This window comes from Oreochromis aureus, linkage group 17, assembly GCF_013358895.1.
Source record: "Oreochromis aureus strain Israel breed Guangdong linkage group 17, ZZ_aureus, whole genome shotgun sequence".
Taxonomy (NCBI): Eukaryota; Metazoa; Chordata; class Actinopteri; order Cichliformes; family Cichlidae; genus Oreochromis; species Oreochromis aureus.
The window spans coordinates 6,763,965-6,781,902 of NC_052958.1; the positions used below are offsets into that span (position 1 = coordinate 6,763,965).

Consider the following 17,938-nt stretch of genomic DNA (forward strand, 5'->3'; position numbering starts at 1 on the left):
ATAGATGTTACAAAGCTGCGCAGACCTTAGGAGAACTGAATGTATTGACCCTGTTCTTTTGGTGTGTCACTACTTGTAATCCCTTACAGTTAGTCCATAAATGTAATTTTACCTACTTAATAGGTCCAGGGATGTTTTTGTTTTGTTTTGTTTTTTGTTTTGCAACATCTCTTAGGTGATTCTGCAAAGGTAAGCGGGGTAGGCAAGGTAAACAAGTGGGATGAGATGCAGTTCATCATGAGCTGACAATAATATTTATTCAAGGTCAAACAAGGAAAAAAAAACAATAACAGATGGAACCTCCTGTGTACTACATGAGCAAACAATGAATAAACATGGATACACTTTGTTTCCTCTTTTCAGAACTCAAACTAAAACTCGTTTTTCATCGGTTTGCCGTTCTTTATTTTCAAAAACGTCTTTCAAAATTATAGTTTGAAGACACAGAAACTACTTTACCACATGCTGATGAGTGGTGGATGAAATGAATACGCTGTTGATTGGAAAGTCAAAAATCTTAGCTGACTGATGGAGTTTCAGATCATGTTTCAACCTCAAAACTGACAGCCTAAAATTTTTTTGGAAGCGAACATATGCTCCAACCACCGAGCCATAAGTTATGCCCTGGTAGGAAATCATGGAGAACACTGAGGCTCAAATTCATTCCTTGTCAAAACAGGACATACTACAGTGGCCATTAAATTGAAAGGAATGTAGGGAGCGCGTCTCATAATTTCTCTCCCTGTGTCTCTTTTGGCCTCGGCCTTTTGGAAAAGCAAAATGAAAGACAGGCTCTTGTTTGCATGCTCAGGGCAGATGTATGTGTGTGTGTGTGTGTGTGTGTGTGTGTGTGGGGGGGGGTAAATGAAGGATTATTAGATGATGATGAGGGGTATAAGGAGAGGATAAGGAACACATTTCACAGATGACCAGATCAAAGAGTGACAGCTTGGTGGATCCCTTTGTCTCACTTTGTTTTTCATCTCTCTCTACCTGGCTCCTCTCTTTTTTGGACAACCAATAAAAGTCCACTAATCTAATTAGGGTTTGCTTAAAGAGACAAAGTGGAGCCTCATCTGGACTGAGTTCGAGAAAAAAACTGCTTTTTTGTGAACTGTGGTTTGGAAAATCTCCAGTTTTGAGGGAGGAGCAGGGATTTTGCTTATCATCACTGCTTCACGTCTCACCTCTTTGCTGCTTTCAGGTTTGCTCCTATATGGACAAGAGCTTATCTCCGGCATCCAAAAAGTGCTGCACTCAAGGGAATCGCATACGTGCATAAGACAGACGCTCAGGTTGACTCTAGGGACACGCAACAAGTGAAAGATAAGAAGCAACTGTAGATTAAAGCAGGGATTAAAATGAAATGAATTATTAATACCTGTAGATTAATTGCTGGTTTCAATCTAATATTTAAACCCTAGAGTAGATCCATACTGAGCAGCCACATACAGCTGATTAATAATGGAGATGGAGCCGGCAGCCCACATGTAAACAATGTGTTTGACATCCACTCACTCTGACAAAAACATTACACTGTGATATATCCAAAACATGCCAAGTCATCATGATGTTAGCTATTATATTACAATTGAACTCAAAGTCTAAAATGACAGTAAATATGCATTAAGATGGGAAAGCAGATAATGTCACACACATCGTCATGCTGACACTGTAGTTTTGAACCAGCAGTTGGGTTTTGTTTGGCTTGCGGCATGATGGTGAGTGTGATTTTACTACAACAAGGGTGTGGCTGCTCTCAACTTTACCACACAAGGCACGCACACACACACTGTCTTTCAGCATTAAAGAGCCAGTGTAGTCATAAATCTGCGAATCCTCACTCCTGTTCCTCTTTGTCTATGTGTAGCAGCTGGCAATAAGGAGTGAAATTCACAGTAAGATGGAGGTCATTATTTAAACTTATTTCTCTGTTATTTAAATATTATGATCTAAACTTTTAGAAATGAGTTTTTGTTGCCACGCAGAAAAGCTTGAATCCATCCTGCCTTGTATTATAGTTCAGGCTGAAGGTGGTGGTGTAGTAATGTAATAATGTGGGGGACATTTTCTTGGTACACTTAGTAACAGCTGAGCATCAATTAAGAACACCACAGACTACCTGAGTATTGGCACTGACCATGTCCACCGCTTTATGATCACAGTGCTTCCAGCAGGATAATGCTTTCTTGAAGGTTTTTTTTAAAGAATTGTGTCATGGATGCGCAATGGAGAAATTTGTGATGCCATCATGTCAATATGGATCAAAATCTCTGAGGAATGTGTCCAGCAACATGTTGAATCTATGCCATGAAGAATTAAGTCAGTTATGAAGGCAAGGTGTTAATAGAGTGACCAGTAAGTGAATTTTCCTGTGTGTACTCAGGCATCACAACCTTTTGCAACTTAAAACTGCACACAAAAGACAAACAGGTCAAACGGATATACACTGTCATGATAGTAGAACTGCTTTTACTACTAGCAGTGTTAACCAAACCGGTCAGGCAAGCCAACAGGAGCCAAGTTTTTTTCTCCCTTAAAACTGTTGGGCGGAGACATGTGCATGGGTGACGGCACGTTCCCCTTGCTCCTCTGCAGGCATTTCCAAACAGATAGAGGTACTTTTCCATCTGTAAAGCACCACAGGAATCAGTGCCAGTATTTTTCCTCATGTTTTTAGTACACAGCATATATAATAGAGAATGTAAAGGTATGACACAGAGGCGGAAATAAAATATTAGTTTTAGTTTCGAAGAGTTTGACGTGGGCTCTCCAGGAATTGTGTGTGCAGTACATGTGTTGGTAAACAGATGCACTTGTCTACCTTTGCACTCAGGTCTGTGCTTATAATTGTTAGAACACTATGACCTTGTAGGTGCAGCTCAGTATGTACTCTTGTGTGCGTGCAGACCGGGATAAAACATTTACAGTCATGGCCATAAATCATGTCATGCAGGTGGCGATTAAATTTGCATTACAGGCCATAAAACTCCGGGTGTGTGCTGAATATTATCAGCAGGGACTTGAGTGTTTATATATGTAATAAAATTATTGTTCCATGATAAATCTGCAGTGATAATTCCACCCTGATCCCAGCAGATAACAACTGAGGAATATGCACAGATTACTTCACCTTTGTTTTGTTTTTTTTACCTTGGTGTTAATAAGCATGACTTCCCTCTTGATGAGCATTTAAATGCAGATTCACTTCCTTTTATTGTGGCTTACAGTAACTGGTTCCGTATGTTTTATTACAGTTTGTCGCGGTTAAGGTGCTCAAGGTATTCACAAACACTGTGCACTACATATGTAACCCACCAAAACGTATAACTCATTCACTCAGTTGTTAATTTCATGTCAAAAACTATCTCAGTCTAACTTCAGTTTTTAAATATTGCTACTGTAGCTAATTTGGTCAAATCCTAACTCACCTTCCTCTTCTTACAGTATTTATTTATTTATTTTTTATTTCTCAAACCCTTCCTGACCTCTGCCCCTGAACCACTCCAGCCTCAACTGACCTTTAGTCAGTATTCTTCTGGAAACCACCCTGACCCACAAACCACTCTGGATCACTTGCCTCTGGCTCCTCACTTCCCCTCTCAGCTCAACCTGGTATATATATCTATCCCTCTACACTGCATGGATTAAGGGCAGCATAACATTAGTCTTTATTAATAAACTGTTTGAACGACTGCAGTCCTGTCCTGGTCTGTGTTCTGCAGCTGGGTTTAGGAGTAAAGGCCACTGGATTTAAAGTATACAGACTTAAGAGGTTCTTAAGGTTAATGTGTACACAACAAAAAAAGCCAACCCTGAATTTTAATTACATCAGAAATCATTATTAAATTATTGAATGAATTAATTAGATTCACATACATAAATTAGCACAACTCTTAAATAACTTCTGATTAATAACTTATGCCTCTTTTCCACCAGTACCTACTTGGTTCAACTCGACTCTACTCAGTTTTGAGCGTCTTCCATTACTGTCGAGTACCACCGCTATGTACTTGGGGTCGTTACAGCAATGTGGCCGAAAGTCCCGTGACATCATTTGTATGTGACACAATGCAACAATGGAGGAAATGGAGGTGATGGTATACCTGCTGCATAACCAATGGTAAGCATCTCCACCTCGTTGCTGGACTGTGGTGTTGGTTTCTGCGTAGTTCAGTTCTCTTGTTATTGGGTTTCAAAAATGGCAGCTTTGATTTTTGCGAAGGAGTGACGCCACTGACTGACCAATCACTGGCACGCAGTCTACTGATGTCACATTTTCGACTTGATTCACTTGGAACAACGGTGAAGTAGGTACTAAAAACGTACCAGTTACTACTACCTAATGGAAAACCCTAAAAACCGAGTCAAGTTGAGCCGAGTCGGTACTACAGACAGGTCTGTGTGCCTCCGGCAGCTCAAGCACATACACTGTATTTTGGGTTCTCTGATCTTGATGGACCAATGCAGCGGCTGAATAAGCTTAATAAACTAAAAAAAGTTCTTTTAAGCTTCCAAGTTTTTTCATAAAGCTTTGACTTTGAGGCTTCCTTGTGTTTTGTATAAGATTTGCTTGAGCAGGCTGAGAGTGCGAGAATGAAAGTGTAAGTCTGTGTCACACACCAGAAGTGTGATTTTGCAACCTGCTCAGAATAGCAATTGAAAGTGTGCACTCTGAAAAACCGTTAATATTGCTTCGTGTCTTTGTCCACACATTTGGTAAATTAGGCATGATAGTTTTTTATCATGATAGTTGGAGATATTTTAATGTCCTTTTACAACTTGTTCTGGTTATTGTAATTTATATATAACGCCTACATATAGTCACCTGATAGATGGCAAGGTCAGAGTTCACCCAAAGCTGCTGGATGTTTGGGCCTGACAGCTGAAATATAGCTGAATGTAGTAAGTATTAAATAAATATCTCTTCACTTATTCATTATACAGTAAAGGCTTTAGCTTGACTATTACCTCATCTGTAACTGTCTCAGTGTGCTGTAACTCTCCCTACACGCACACAATCATACACACTGCATGTGAATGAACTACCAAATACTCCAGTACTCCCTGCCTGCCTTGTCTTATCTTGAGCTTTAGCTTGTGCTTGAGCACTTCATTAGTTACACTGTCCTAGTATTAGGTCGGACCAAGAAAAATATCCCCCACGCATTACTCCACCAGCAGCAGCCTGAACTGTTGATACAAAGCAAGATAAATCCATATTTTCATGTTGTTTATGCCAAATGCTGAGACTTTGAGACTCATCAAACCAGGCAACATTTGGTGAGCGAATTGTAGCCACAGTTTCTTGTTGTTAGCAGACAGTATTGGTCTTCTGCTGCTGTTGCCCATCTGTTTCAAGGTTTGGAGGTGCTCTTCTGCATACCTTAGTTGTAATGAGAGGTTATTTGAATTAAAGATGCCTTCCTATCAGCTCAAAGCAGTTTCTGCCATTGTTCTCTGATGTCTGACATCAACAGTTTCCTCTTTTCAGGCCATTCTCTGTAAACCCTAGAGATGGTTGTGTGGAAAACCCCAGCAGGTCAGCAATTTCTAAAATACTCAGAGCAACCCATCTGGCAGCAAGAACCATGCCACATTCAGTTGCTTAAGTCAAACTCTCCCACCATTCTGATGCTCAGTTTGAACTTCAGCAGTTTTTTTTTTTTATCTCTACATGCTTAAATACACCGATATTTGATAAGCAGATGAACAGATGTACCTAATAAATTAGCCGGAGAGTGTATTTCTTTATCTCTTTCTCTTGGTTTTGCACACCTCTTTTATCTCTGCTTCACAGTGTGATTCAAACACTGTAATGAATCATCATGAGCCCACTAACCCTGTGTAAGGCATTGGCTGAAACAGCAAAGACATCCTGTGTAAAATTATGTCATGTTTAACCTAATTTGGTTGTCAAAAGAGACTTAAAGGTGTACTAAGAACTGTGTCAGCATAATGAAGCATTAAAAAAACATGACATGTTTATCACTGTGGCTAATAGACTCAAAAGAAGAAAGAGTAACTTATGCAACTCTTAACAGATCATCAATGTGTGCATTGATGATCTGCACACATTAGCGCCTTGAGGCGACTTTTGTTGTGATTTGGCGCTATATAAATAAAATTGAATTGAATTGAATTGAATTGAATTTATAGCATATTCAAGATCTAAGAGTCTGCAGTAGAATCTACAACAAATGTGTAAAATGTGTGAAATTAACAAATAAGAGCCTTACTGTGGTTACTGATTTGACCTCTAACACGTCCCTGGTCTTATGAGAGGCTTTTGAGCGGCACGAGGAATCACTGTGTTGGAAAACTTCTAAATTAAGACAGAGTAAAAAGAGAAGAGAAGGCTTTTTTCGTGTTTGTTGACCATCTGTCAGGGTGCCATGGAAACCTTGGGTGTTGGTGCTTGTAGCCACATATGTCTAGAGGCAACTGTTTGGCGAACACACATGACACAGCTTCCCTATCTCGTCTTATCCAACCTCAAACCAGGTGCTCGCACAACTGTTCAACAACAATAATCCCAAACAGGAAATGTTGACAGTAAGATGTCATTGTCTCTCTTGGTCTGTGAAAATGTTTTGGTTTTGTCAGCCAATAAATCAGTGAATGGGAAGGTGAAAAAAATGGAGGCAAAAGTAGCTCTGTAAATGCCAAAACAAATTCCAAATCTGAAATCTGCTTGTCTTCTCATGATCCAGATTTTATGTAAAAAGACAGACTTTTACATTTACTTTACAATAAAGGATCTTAAATTGCTCTAACTCAGTAAAAGGTCAAAGCAAAGTGCTCCAAATCACTGAAAAAAGGTTTTTATACAAATATTATAACAAAAGAAAAATGAATTACAAAAACATATATCCCACATTTTATCAAACCACCAACTAAATGCATACATGGACTTAAATAGCTCATTAAATAACACATTTTAGTTCATTTAAGAGGTGCCGTTGCCACAAATCATTTTCTACTTTGCAGGATATTGCTGTTACATGGAACATTCCAATTTTTTTCGAATGTTGCTTTGTTACATTTCTGTTGGAAAGAGATCTGATGATTGTGGAGGCTGTTTGTACAGGATATCAGATGATTGGATCTTTGCGACCACAGTGTGGTCTTCTGCTGCTGTAGCCCATCTGTTTCAAAGTTCAGTATGTTGTGTTCTCAGAGATGCTCTTCTGCATACCTTGGTTGTAATGACTGGTTATTTGAGCTACTGTTGGCTTCGTATCAATTTAAAGCAGTGTGGCCAGTCTCCTCTCCTCTCATCTGTCTACAAGCCTAAATAAATTGCTACAATGTGATTGGCTGGTTAGAAAGTTAGGTTAACAGGTAGTTTAGGAGATGTAATGACTATGATGGCGAGTGAGTGTAAATTAATGAGGTGCTTTTTGTGTTGTTTTCTAATCTAAATGGACTAAAACAGTCAGCTGTGCTTTCATCTAAGAAGATTTTAGCCAAAAATCTTGGAAATTCTGAGTGGATTTCTTTATACTGTAACTCGTACCAACACAGGTTCCAGAAAACAGAAGAAAATGCATGCACATCCACTGAAAAAATGGGGCAGATGCAGTGGTGAAATTCAGTCAACACTGTACATGAAAAAGACCAAGATGTTGCACACTGCAGGACTCAACTTTTACCTAACATTTCAAGCAAACCTGTTCTTCATAACAAAGCACTGCATTGTGCATTAGCTAGCTGATAATAACTTAGATTGATGTCACCCATGTTTAGAGGATTACAGTTTTAAAGCCTTTAATTTATTTATTTTTTGGCTAGCTCTGTAATCTGTATCAATATAAATATATTACATGAGATAACATAAAATATACTTCGTGAAAAGCAAACACTGATTCCTCTCAATGTTTTTTATTACAACATGCCCAATCTGGAGAAAAAATTAAGGCTCAGGCAATCTTCTCATCCTTTCTTGGCAGAGTAGCTGCAAATCTCCATGGATACCATTACTGAAATATGGGTGAGTCTTTTCACCTACTGGACAACTGGCCAACAAATTTAGCCGAGATGGGGATTGTACCTGAATAATTTTTTCAATGTAAGTCTAAAGTTTCCTCAAAAGACAGAAAGAAAGTAGGGTCACAATGTCTTTGGCAAGGGCAGAGCAGCTGTCTGAAATGACATCTCCTCCAAACAAACCAAGAAAAAGAGTTTATGACTGTGCATCACAACCAGATGTGATGGTGTCCTCGATGGGGTAATCCTATTAGCTTAAATCAACAGCAGCCTGGACACTGGGAAAGCAAAATGAAACATATAACTTGCGCTGGGAGAAGGTCAGATGTAATTTGAAGAGTAGGTTATTTAAGTCAGTCGGCTAAAGCATGCAGTCAGCGCGGTTATTAAAGCACGAGCGCTGAAATTGAAAAAAGATTTTGATAGTTTACCTTTACACAGTATGATGTGTTCTGCTCTGCAGGAGAAGCTGACTTTATGAGAATAAATCAGCGGGACACCATCCATTCCTCAGACAGAAGTGATGCCTCAGTTTTGCCAAAACATCTAAAAATGAAAAGAAAAAAAAAGAAGTGGGCAAATTCCAGAATAATTTTAAGCGCTCCTGACTCCACTGCAAGTCAGCCGACAAATTTATCCCTCATTAATGATAATAATACCCTTTTAGGGCTATTTTCAGCCAGTGGTGGTTGCCATCAGATACATTTTTAGCCTGTTTAAATGCTCTGTGCTTTTTCCAACTCAGTTTCAGAGGGAAAATAGATGCTGGTTAGAGAGACCTCAGACCGCAGCATGGAACTACGTCAGGCCCATTAAAACACCAGAAGTTCACTAAGTATAGGGAGCGATCCTCAGGTCGCATGCCGTTCCCCTCTCTCCTTTTCGCTCTTAATGTGTGATTATGAGTGTGTGGTGGTTATGAAGTCCAGGTTCATTTGTCAAGTTAGCAGGAAGCCTAAAATTTAGTGGAGCGATCTAAAATATAGGGCTGTAGTACTCAGGTTGTGCTTAGCTGAACCCCCAGGATATTACATTTCTTAATTAACTTACAGATTAAAATCCAGTGTCGAAGGAAAGGTAAACACCTTCAACCCGTGCCGAGGAAAAAGTTGGTAGTTTTCCCCACACCAGGGAGCGGGATGTCCTCACCCAGCTATGGTGCACTGCACACTTTAAAGCACCAGTCTTACCACCAGTTTTCATTTCAGTGTTACATGTTTAAAATCAGAGCTTAGCCACAAACACCAGCCTATCTGAGCATGAAATCTACACTTTTATTTACTATAAAAGTCACGGTGATATTTACACTGTCAGGGTTACGGGATGTTAAAGGCCAATTTTGGTAACGCTCACTTCACAAGACTTGTTTTCAAAATGTCAACACTGATATTGAGATCGTAACGGTTATGATGATGCGTGCTGATCTGGAGCTGGTCTTTTCTGTTATACAAGCACAGTTTCTTTGTTTTGTAGTGACTACAGCAGAGCAAAATGAGAACAATTTTAATTGGTTCACTCATTTCTTTACTTATTGCTTTCAAGGAGCCGGACATTCTTGTCATTTTTGATAAAGTGGTTTTGAGTAATAGTTCTCCGGGGTTTCTCAAGGTCTTTCCTTGAGGACTTCACATTTTCAGTCCAGTCCTTGTATCAGAGCAATGTACTTTGTTTGTTGAGCAATTTCCAGCATTAAAAAAGGACCGAGATGTGTCACATCCAAGAAATTATCTACAGGAGCTGTCAAGAAGCTTTTCTTAAAGGAAGAAAACAGGAAGAAAAGGTTCAGTTATGCCAAATTACACTAAAACTGGACTGAAAATCAGTGCGGATGAATCTAAATCTGAAACTTTTAGTTCAAATTGTACAGAGGATGACACAGGAGTAAGGTAACAGTAACAGTGAGTGTCTACAACCATCTGTGAAACACGGTGGAGGCTCCGTCATGGTTTGGGACTGAATTTCAGCCAGTGGTGCTGGGAATCTTTTCAAAACTGATGGAATTATGAACACAGAAATTTCAGCTTCATTTTTCAGCACAACAGTGATCCCAGACACACTGCTAATGCAGTAAAAGCAAAGAAAACCTGGAAAGAAAAACCCTCAGTGGAACACTATCAGTCATGGTACTGTTGTTGGCATTGTTTGGGTCAGATTCTCACAGAGTCCCTCCATGGCTGTCTCAGCAGCAGTGCGATATATAGTCAATGTCAGCAGCAGCCCTTGATGGAAGAGCTGATCCAGAAGCGAGGACTGCAATGGTTTGGCCATGTCTGCAGCATGAGCAACCATCGCCTGCCATACCGCCTTCTGCTGAAGCAGCGGCCTGCCCACTGGAGAATCAAGGAGAATCAAGCGTGATGCACCCAAGAAGACTTGGATCGAGCAAATTGAAGACGATCTTAAACAACGATGTCTAACCCTCAAGCAAGCAAAGGTCAAAGTATATTGTTGACCAAGATGGAAACCCTGGCTTCGTGGACCGGCAGCTAGGGACAGAAGAAAAGATCAGTCATGAATTAGCCTCCCCGGAGCCTGGACCTCAACATTTTTGAAGGAGTGTGGGATCATCTTGACAGAGAACAGAACAAAAGGCAGCCAACATCCAAAGCAGAGGTTTGAATGTGCTTCAAGACACTTGGAGAACTATTCCCAAAGATACTTAAAAACAAATGACAAGAAAGCTTTCAGGCTGTGTTGAAGAATAAAGGTTGTCATACCAAATATTGACTTTCCAGCTTGTTATTTTTATGTGTGTTTGCACATTAGTCAGTAAACCACTGCAAATATTTCCAATTTTTCTTGCGAAATACAAAGAGAAAAGAGGGCTGGCTCGAGACACCTCCACCCTTACAGCTCATAGTCTGCTTACTCACTGATCTAGTTATTTACTTCTTAGCAAAACACCTGAAAAGTGCGTCTTGCCCTGGCCTGTCTTGTCTTCATTTTTTTCCTTCAGTTTCACTTGCTCTGCCTCCAGCATAGTCTCAAGCTCATGCTCACCACTGCACCCTGCCCTCTTGACTCAGCCACCAGCCCGGCCACCTGCTATCGCTTCCGTTGCCAGTTGGTAACCACTGGCCCTCTCCCTTCAACTGTTATTCATAGTAAAAAGAGTTTAACCAGTTTCTTTGTCCCTCTGTCTGTGCCTGTACCTGGGCTCACCTGAGAACAGAACACGTGCATTTACATTCATGCCCTTTTATTTCACAGAGAAAAATCCCGTATGATTGATGGCAGCGCATCGTGAAATACTTCCACACACAATAACTGCTAAATGTACTTTAAAGAAAAAAGCGTATATAAAGAGTATGACTGTTACAATAAAGCTGCATCTTCTATCCAGTAATCTTGCATTATTTCTTGTTGGATAGCAGATTTCATCATTTTAAATGGAACACACACATACACATGACTGGCAGGTTTACTGGGAAATGACTGAAACCAAAAGAAGTGAAAGGAAAACTTAGAAGAAACGAATGTTTGACTTATTTTCTGTGCCAATATATTATCACACCCTCTGACACTCCCCTCGAAAGCAGTTTGAACCAGTATCACTGGACTATCTCACTCTACTAGTTTTTCTTTTTCTATAAGGAAATGGATGCAGATCTTTTCAACTGTTCATACTAGCCTTTATTACTATCTGATTGCTGAACAACTCTGACAACGTGAAAAGCTGTGCTGGTTACATAGTATCGGCAGTCTGTACTTGTAAACACACGCATGATGAGATAATGAGGAAAACCCGTCACAACCATCTATAGATAAGAGCTGGGTGAACTTTGCTCACATTTTCCCCTGGCTCCAGCAATTTGCCGGGTTACTCAGGAACAGGCACACCAAGTCTGATCAAAAAGTTCTTTGAGTTGGGGGGCGGGGGGTTATCCCTTCAAGGTCATATCCCTGAACACATCTAAGAACATGACACTGAGCTTCCACTTTGATATTCTGACACATGCATGACTCACAGCCTTGTGAACTGTTGCATTTCTTTTAGAGCATATGATATGTATTTCATAATTCAAATGCTGTTGCCAAGGGACTTTCCTGCACAAAGGTAAAAGGAACATTCTCTTACATTGGATGCTTTAGTGTGTGAGTGTTCCATCTTTTTGGAAAGATACTCGGTAGTTTTATTATGAAACTGAGTTTTAAAAAAATATATATCTGGGTTGGTCTTGATGAGCATTCCTCCACAGCAACAGATGACACATCATTTATTTAGTATTTCTTAAAGATCAACAGTAGAAGGGTAAGCAGAGTTTTTCAGGGCTGTTCCCGGGGAATTTCCTACATGATTGTGTCATCTTGTACGAAAAAAATACAAAAAAAAAGGAGAAAGAAAGAAAACGAGACAGACTAGAATCGACTGCATGCCAAGCATAATCTTCCTTTTCTTTTTCTTTTTTTTCTCCATAAGCTTTGTCCCTTGATGAACAACACGTGATGTCACACCCTCTTTGGTCCACACCTCTGGGAGCTGTTAAAGGTTCCATTTATAAAGTATGACTTTGTTATACGAGGCAAGAGTGGACAAACTCGATATTTGTGATTTTTCACCATGGAAACTTTCCTTATGATCAACATGACATCAGCAAGTGCTTTGAAGTTCAATTCATATTCAAAATATATAAATGATGCTGTAAATTGTGACTACATACAAGCACACCAAAGCAACATTACTTTACAGCATGAAGTGCTGCTAAAACTAATATATTAAACTAATACATACCTTCATACCGTGTACATTGTAACAAATCCATAATAGACCCATATTTTGTACCCTCATAACTATAACAGACCCATTTCTGTAACATATCTATATATTTATATTATTGCTAATATATATTTTGTAATATATCTATATTATGGCTAAAGCACTTTCTGGATGGATGCAAACTGCATTTCGTTGCCTTGTACTTGTGACATGTGCAATGACAATAAAGTTGAATTCTATTCTATTCTATTCTATTCTATTAAAGTAAGAGAGGTGGATGCACTTCCAGCTTGGCTAATGTCCAGTTCAGAGTTGATCACTGAACTTCAATCTTCATGAACTTTGGTCAGTTACTACCCAGTTTGGGCAGTGGAAATGGGCTCGAATTGCAACACAAAACTTCTCAGCACACACCAGGTGGGGCAGAAATTTCACTCTGCCCGTATTTAAAATTCTGAATCATTGTTTGAAAGCACAAAACCTCATGTTGTACCTATTGGTAAACCATTTTACGATAGCAATACCACAGTAACAAAAGCACAAGCTGCAGCAGTTCCTTTTAAATTTTCTTTTCTAAGAGTGTTTACTAAGCAAAATGTTAGTCTCTGATCTATCCTATCACTGACGGGGGGAATGTCTCTTGAATCAAATTGCTTCCAAACTTTTAGTCATTTTACTAAGAAAAGGTGTATTAAATGTAATTGTGAACAATACCTGTTATTTGAAGTCATGTTCATATCTGTGGAATGGATTAATATTCAGGCTTGTTGGTTCCATTTTCACGCAAGCATCATCTGCAGGGATGCACTGAATCTTAAATGAACACAAACATTAAAGTTAGCTGTTGTGATGCTGAAACAGTGAGTTGAAAGCTTACTTTTTTATTTTCAGTAACTTTTTTCGTGAATATAAGAAACAGAGTTCATGTCTGCTTTGAAGATTTAACTGATCTTATCAATCTTTCTTTCTTTCAGTATGACTATCTTTCTTTCTTTCAGTATGACTAGTGATAGAGTGATAGTACGAAGGTGAATATATTGCTGAAAAACAACGTTTTACCTTTTGCTAGGTACTTCCTAGGCAACGTGATAATGTCCTAATATCTGATGTAGATAAGAACCTCAAGCAGCCTAAAATGTAGCAATGTGCCAAGTTTGGTTGCTCAAGTTCTGGTCACATTCATGTCACAACTGGCATTAAATTCAAAATAAGTTTGTAATTTTAGAAAAATGCAACTTTCCAGCTTGTCTTTGTTCAATTTTCAGAATTTGCGTTCTTTTTTCAACAGAACAAACAAAGAAGTAAAACTGCTGTAAATGATACGGGCGTGCGTTTAGATATCTAGTCATCAGCTGTACTTGCGTGGTTTGTGACATTACTCAGAACTGTACAGTACAGTTTACTGTAAAGGGATGCAGGATTATCTGGATGTGCTAGATTGGGCGGTAAGAAGCAATGCAGTTTGAAAAAACTGGGTGAGGTCCTCAAACTATTTCAAAAAGAATTTTTTGCTTAAAACTCAGGAGAGATCCTGACCAGATGGCTTTTAACAGTGATAACATTGTGAGACTGAGACGTTGATTAATTTCATCCCATTTGTCTCACTAGGCTTTGCTACCATGGCGATATGAACAATAATGCACTTTATTCTGCTTGTTTATGACAAATGCGACCTCAAACCCAAGTCATGGCACACAGTGAGACATTAACCTTTATTTAGCCACTACGGTCTGCTGATATTGCTTCTGTGATCAGAGGTCACATTTGCTGCTGTACAAAGATTTTCCTTGCATTTGACTGACAAACTAAATAACAATGACATATCCTGAGGCAAGAAGCAACTTAGTTGCCACCATCTACACTTATTTTGCAGTCAGCTAAAAATAAAAGACTTGGGGAGCAAAACATCATACATATGCCTTATAAGGTCTGGGCTATTGGGGCCCTTTATGGTTTCCTATAAAAATAAACAAGCGTGCTGTCATCACAGAGGCTGTTATATTCTAAAGCCAGGCAATTAAAAATGTGCTGATAGTAGCAGGGTAGCAGCCGAGAGCTGAGTCCGTGCCAGGGCTCCATATGTGCGAGGGTGGAATGAACTCACAGCTAAGGTCACAGGAAAGAACAGAACATTTGGTGGATGGCACTGTGGAGTTTGTATGCAAAGGATTTGCACATGTGTGAGTGTATTTACGTTATGCGCTGGTATGTAAATGCTTTAAACTGTTTGCTTACTTTGTGTGCGTGGGCCAGAGTGTTAGCAATGCACCTGCAAAAAAAAAAAAAAACAAAGAATAAAAATGGTCTACGACATAATACACATTATAAGTTAAGACCAATGGTTGCACCGTGACAGCTTAATAGGGTGTGAGCAGGACTGCATTGTTTGCTGTCTACCAGAATTACTCAGTTAAGATGAATGGCGTCTTACACACGCACTCACTCTTGCATGTGGGGTTGTTTGGGATGTGGCGTGCGAACAGGCTTATGCACTCAATCACTCATCAGCGTTTATGACAGGTTGCATACATGCATGCTTGCACACACACACACACACACACACACACACACACACACACACACACACACACACACACACACACACACACACACACACACACACACACACACACACACTCAACCTCACACAGACTCCAGGAATATCCCCCAGTCTTTCCTAAGAGGAGTGGGATCACGCTTTACACTCTTTCAGGGTGGCCCATACTGCTGCGTGCCAAATTCTGGCATGTAGGGAAACAAAAAGAGGAAATTCTATAAAATCCTATACGGGCTTTACCTTTTTACCGCTCTGCTTCCTTTTGTTTGGAACACTAAAAATAGTTTGGCAAATGCTGCATATGAATTTCCTTACCAACTTATTTGCAGCACAGGTCTTTAGAAGAATTGGCTCGTGTTGCGAGATACGCGTAAATGGTGTAATTTGTGTTTACACTGCAATCAAAGAGCTGAGAAAGTTGAGAGAAGTGCAATACATTTCCACCACAATGTTGCTTCTATCACGTTACCCCAGGGAAGCCTGATGATAAGCACTGATGCTTATCCACACATACATTTCATAACTAATCTTTTGGGGTTTATTTTCATGTAGGCATGCAGTTTAGAGCATGCAGCCGTTTTCTGCACTGTGTATTTTTTCCTCACCTCTGCCTCTTTGGTAGTGCGGTGAGTCAATAAGCACTACAGTGGGAGGATAACTGTGTTGGCTTGTTTTGGCTTGTTATTAGCAAATATTAGAGGCTTGTGAAAAGCATAATTACAGGAATGAGTCTTAAAGAGATCATTTAATTTAAATATGTGCTAGTATTTAAAGAGGTATTTGCTTTTGGACCAATTATGTAGGAGATCAAATCTGCTGCTTAATCACCGATCAGCGATTATACACCCATCTAAGCATATAAACTTTTTAAAAAGATTTTTGCATTTGCTGTGTTCAAAGGCTACAAATTCCACCTATCAGTCCAATTGACACAATAAGTGTAAATGTAAGTTTTTCCTAGAGCAATTGTGTGCTACTTTAGGCTTCACTCATACAGGCATAGAGACTGGTTGGCAACCAAATGGTAACAACTGGTTGCTAGGAACAAACATTCAGTACTTGCTAGCGTGAAACTGTTTGCAAATAGGAATACAATGCTGCACCAAAAACCTCTGTTCAATTGCTCAAGCTGATTTCACTCAGCTGCATGCCGATAATCTTCAAGTGGCAACTCCCACGTTAAAAAATAATGCCAACAGTGGAACATCAAAAGTACATTTTATGCAAACAGCAACATGAGGCTGGTTGCAAAAATGAATCATTCCCAATAGACTTCCATGTTTGTGTGATGCAGCTTGTGAGTAAACCTTGCTCACCAAGTTAGCTAGGAATAGCAGAACATCTTGTACTCCACCCTCTCAGCCAAATGTGATTGGCTATGGCTCCAAAAAATACAAACAAACCAAACAAAAACAAACCTAATGGTTTTAAAACTCAAGTTCAAAATGACATTTCACAGACAACTAGATACTGTTATAGTAGCTATCACCATCTTTTATACACAGTCTATGAATTATTGGATCCTTAATACACCTGCTGGTAGAATTGTATGATCATAATGTAGCCCAAGAGATGTATAAATCACACTGTCTCACAGAGTCTCTCAAACTCAAACATCTTATTGTCTGTAGAATTCAGCTCACAACTGGGAACCTATTATCTACCATGGATGAAAAACAAAACAAACATATGACTTACTGTGTCTGACTCCTGGAGTCTGAGCAAGCAGGACTCTTGTTTGACAAATGATGTCACCGAAACTTGGATAGGGCAAACACTTGGGAGCAAACACCGATGTGCAGAGTCATAAGCACACACCCCCCCGCACACACATTGTAAACCACAGGCTCTCGGGTCAAAAGAGGGGTTTGTCTGTCACGAAACAAGGATGCAGTGGGTAGTTAGCCCAATCAGTTATAGCCATAAAAGTCAAACATACAATAGAGCCACACAGAAACCTTGTGCAATCAATGTGCAATTAAAAATAATTGCACATTTTTGCTTCCAGTAAGTGTGCAGTAGGAAAACACTGATGAAAATTTTGAATTAAATCTTTTGGTCATTTTGGTTTCTGTCCACATAAATTCCCTGTTATGTACACTGGTAATACACAAAAAGAATCTCAGTACCATTTGCTTATTGGATAAAAATGTAAAATGAAATTAAAATGTCACTTCTAATGAATTCAATCTCAAATTCATTATATACACAGATAAATCTAATGATAATCTGTACTCTTGACTAATTTGAAGAGAAACGCGTGGCCTACTTTCTGCGCAACCACAGCCCACTAAAGCTTGTTTCTCTGTGCCATAGAGCTCGATTGTTGCCCAAAACAAATCTGAATACCTCAAGCCACAGTGCTGATCATTTTAGCATGGTCAGTTTTTTCTTGCAACAAACATGGGGCCTCTAGTTTATTTTGATTCATTCCCGCAGCTATTGTTCTGCTGTCATAAATACTAAGGCACCAAATGAGTATTAACCGGCAGCTGAAAAATTGTCCTGGTATTGCTGGAGTCACCATTGTTGAGAATTACTACCAGCTGTTTTTGAAAACTAGTTTGCCCTTTTTAAGGAAAGAATGAACATTTTTTCAGGAACAACTGGCCTTGGAGCCCTAAAAGAAAGTTTAAGTAGTCAGCACTTCCTAAGTGATGGGCTAATGCATTGTT

General features: G+C 39.4%; 1 long non-coding RNA gene across 1 annotated transcript; it reads right to left on the reverse strand.

The window, feature by feature from the left end:
* Positions 1–6,821: 6,821 nt before the first annotated feature.
* LOC120434095 lies at positions 6,822–14,975 on the reverse strand. The gene is made up of 4 exons (XR_005608948.1): positions 14,942–14,975; positions 13,421–13,519; positions 8,421–8,535; positions 6,822–8,267 (listed from the first exon to the last, which is right to left on the reverse strand). It is a non-coding gene; the product is annotated as an uncharacterized LOC120434095 (long non-coding RNA).
* Between the last annotated feature and the right edge of the window lie 2,963 nt (positions 14,976–17,938).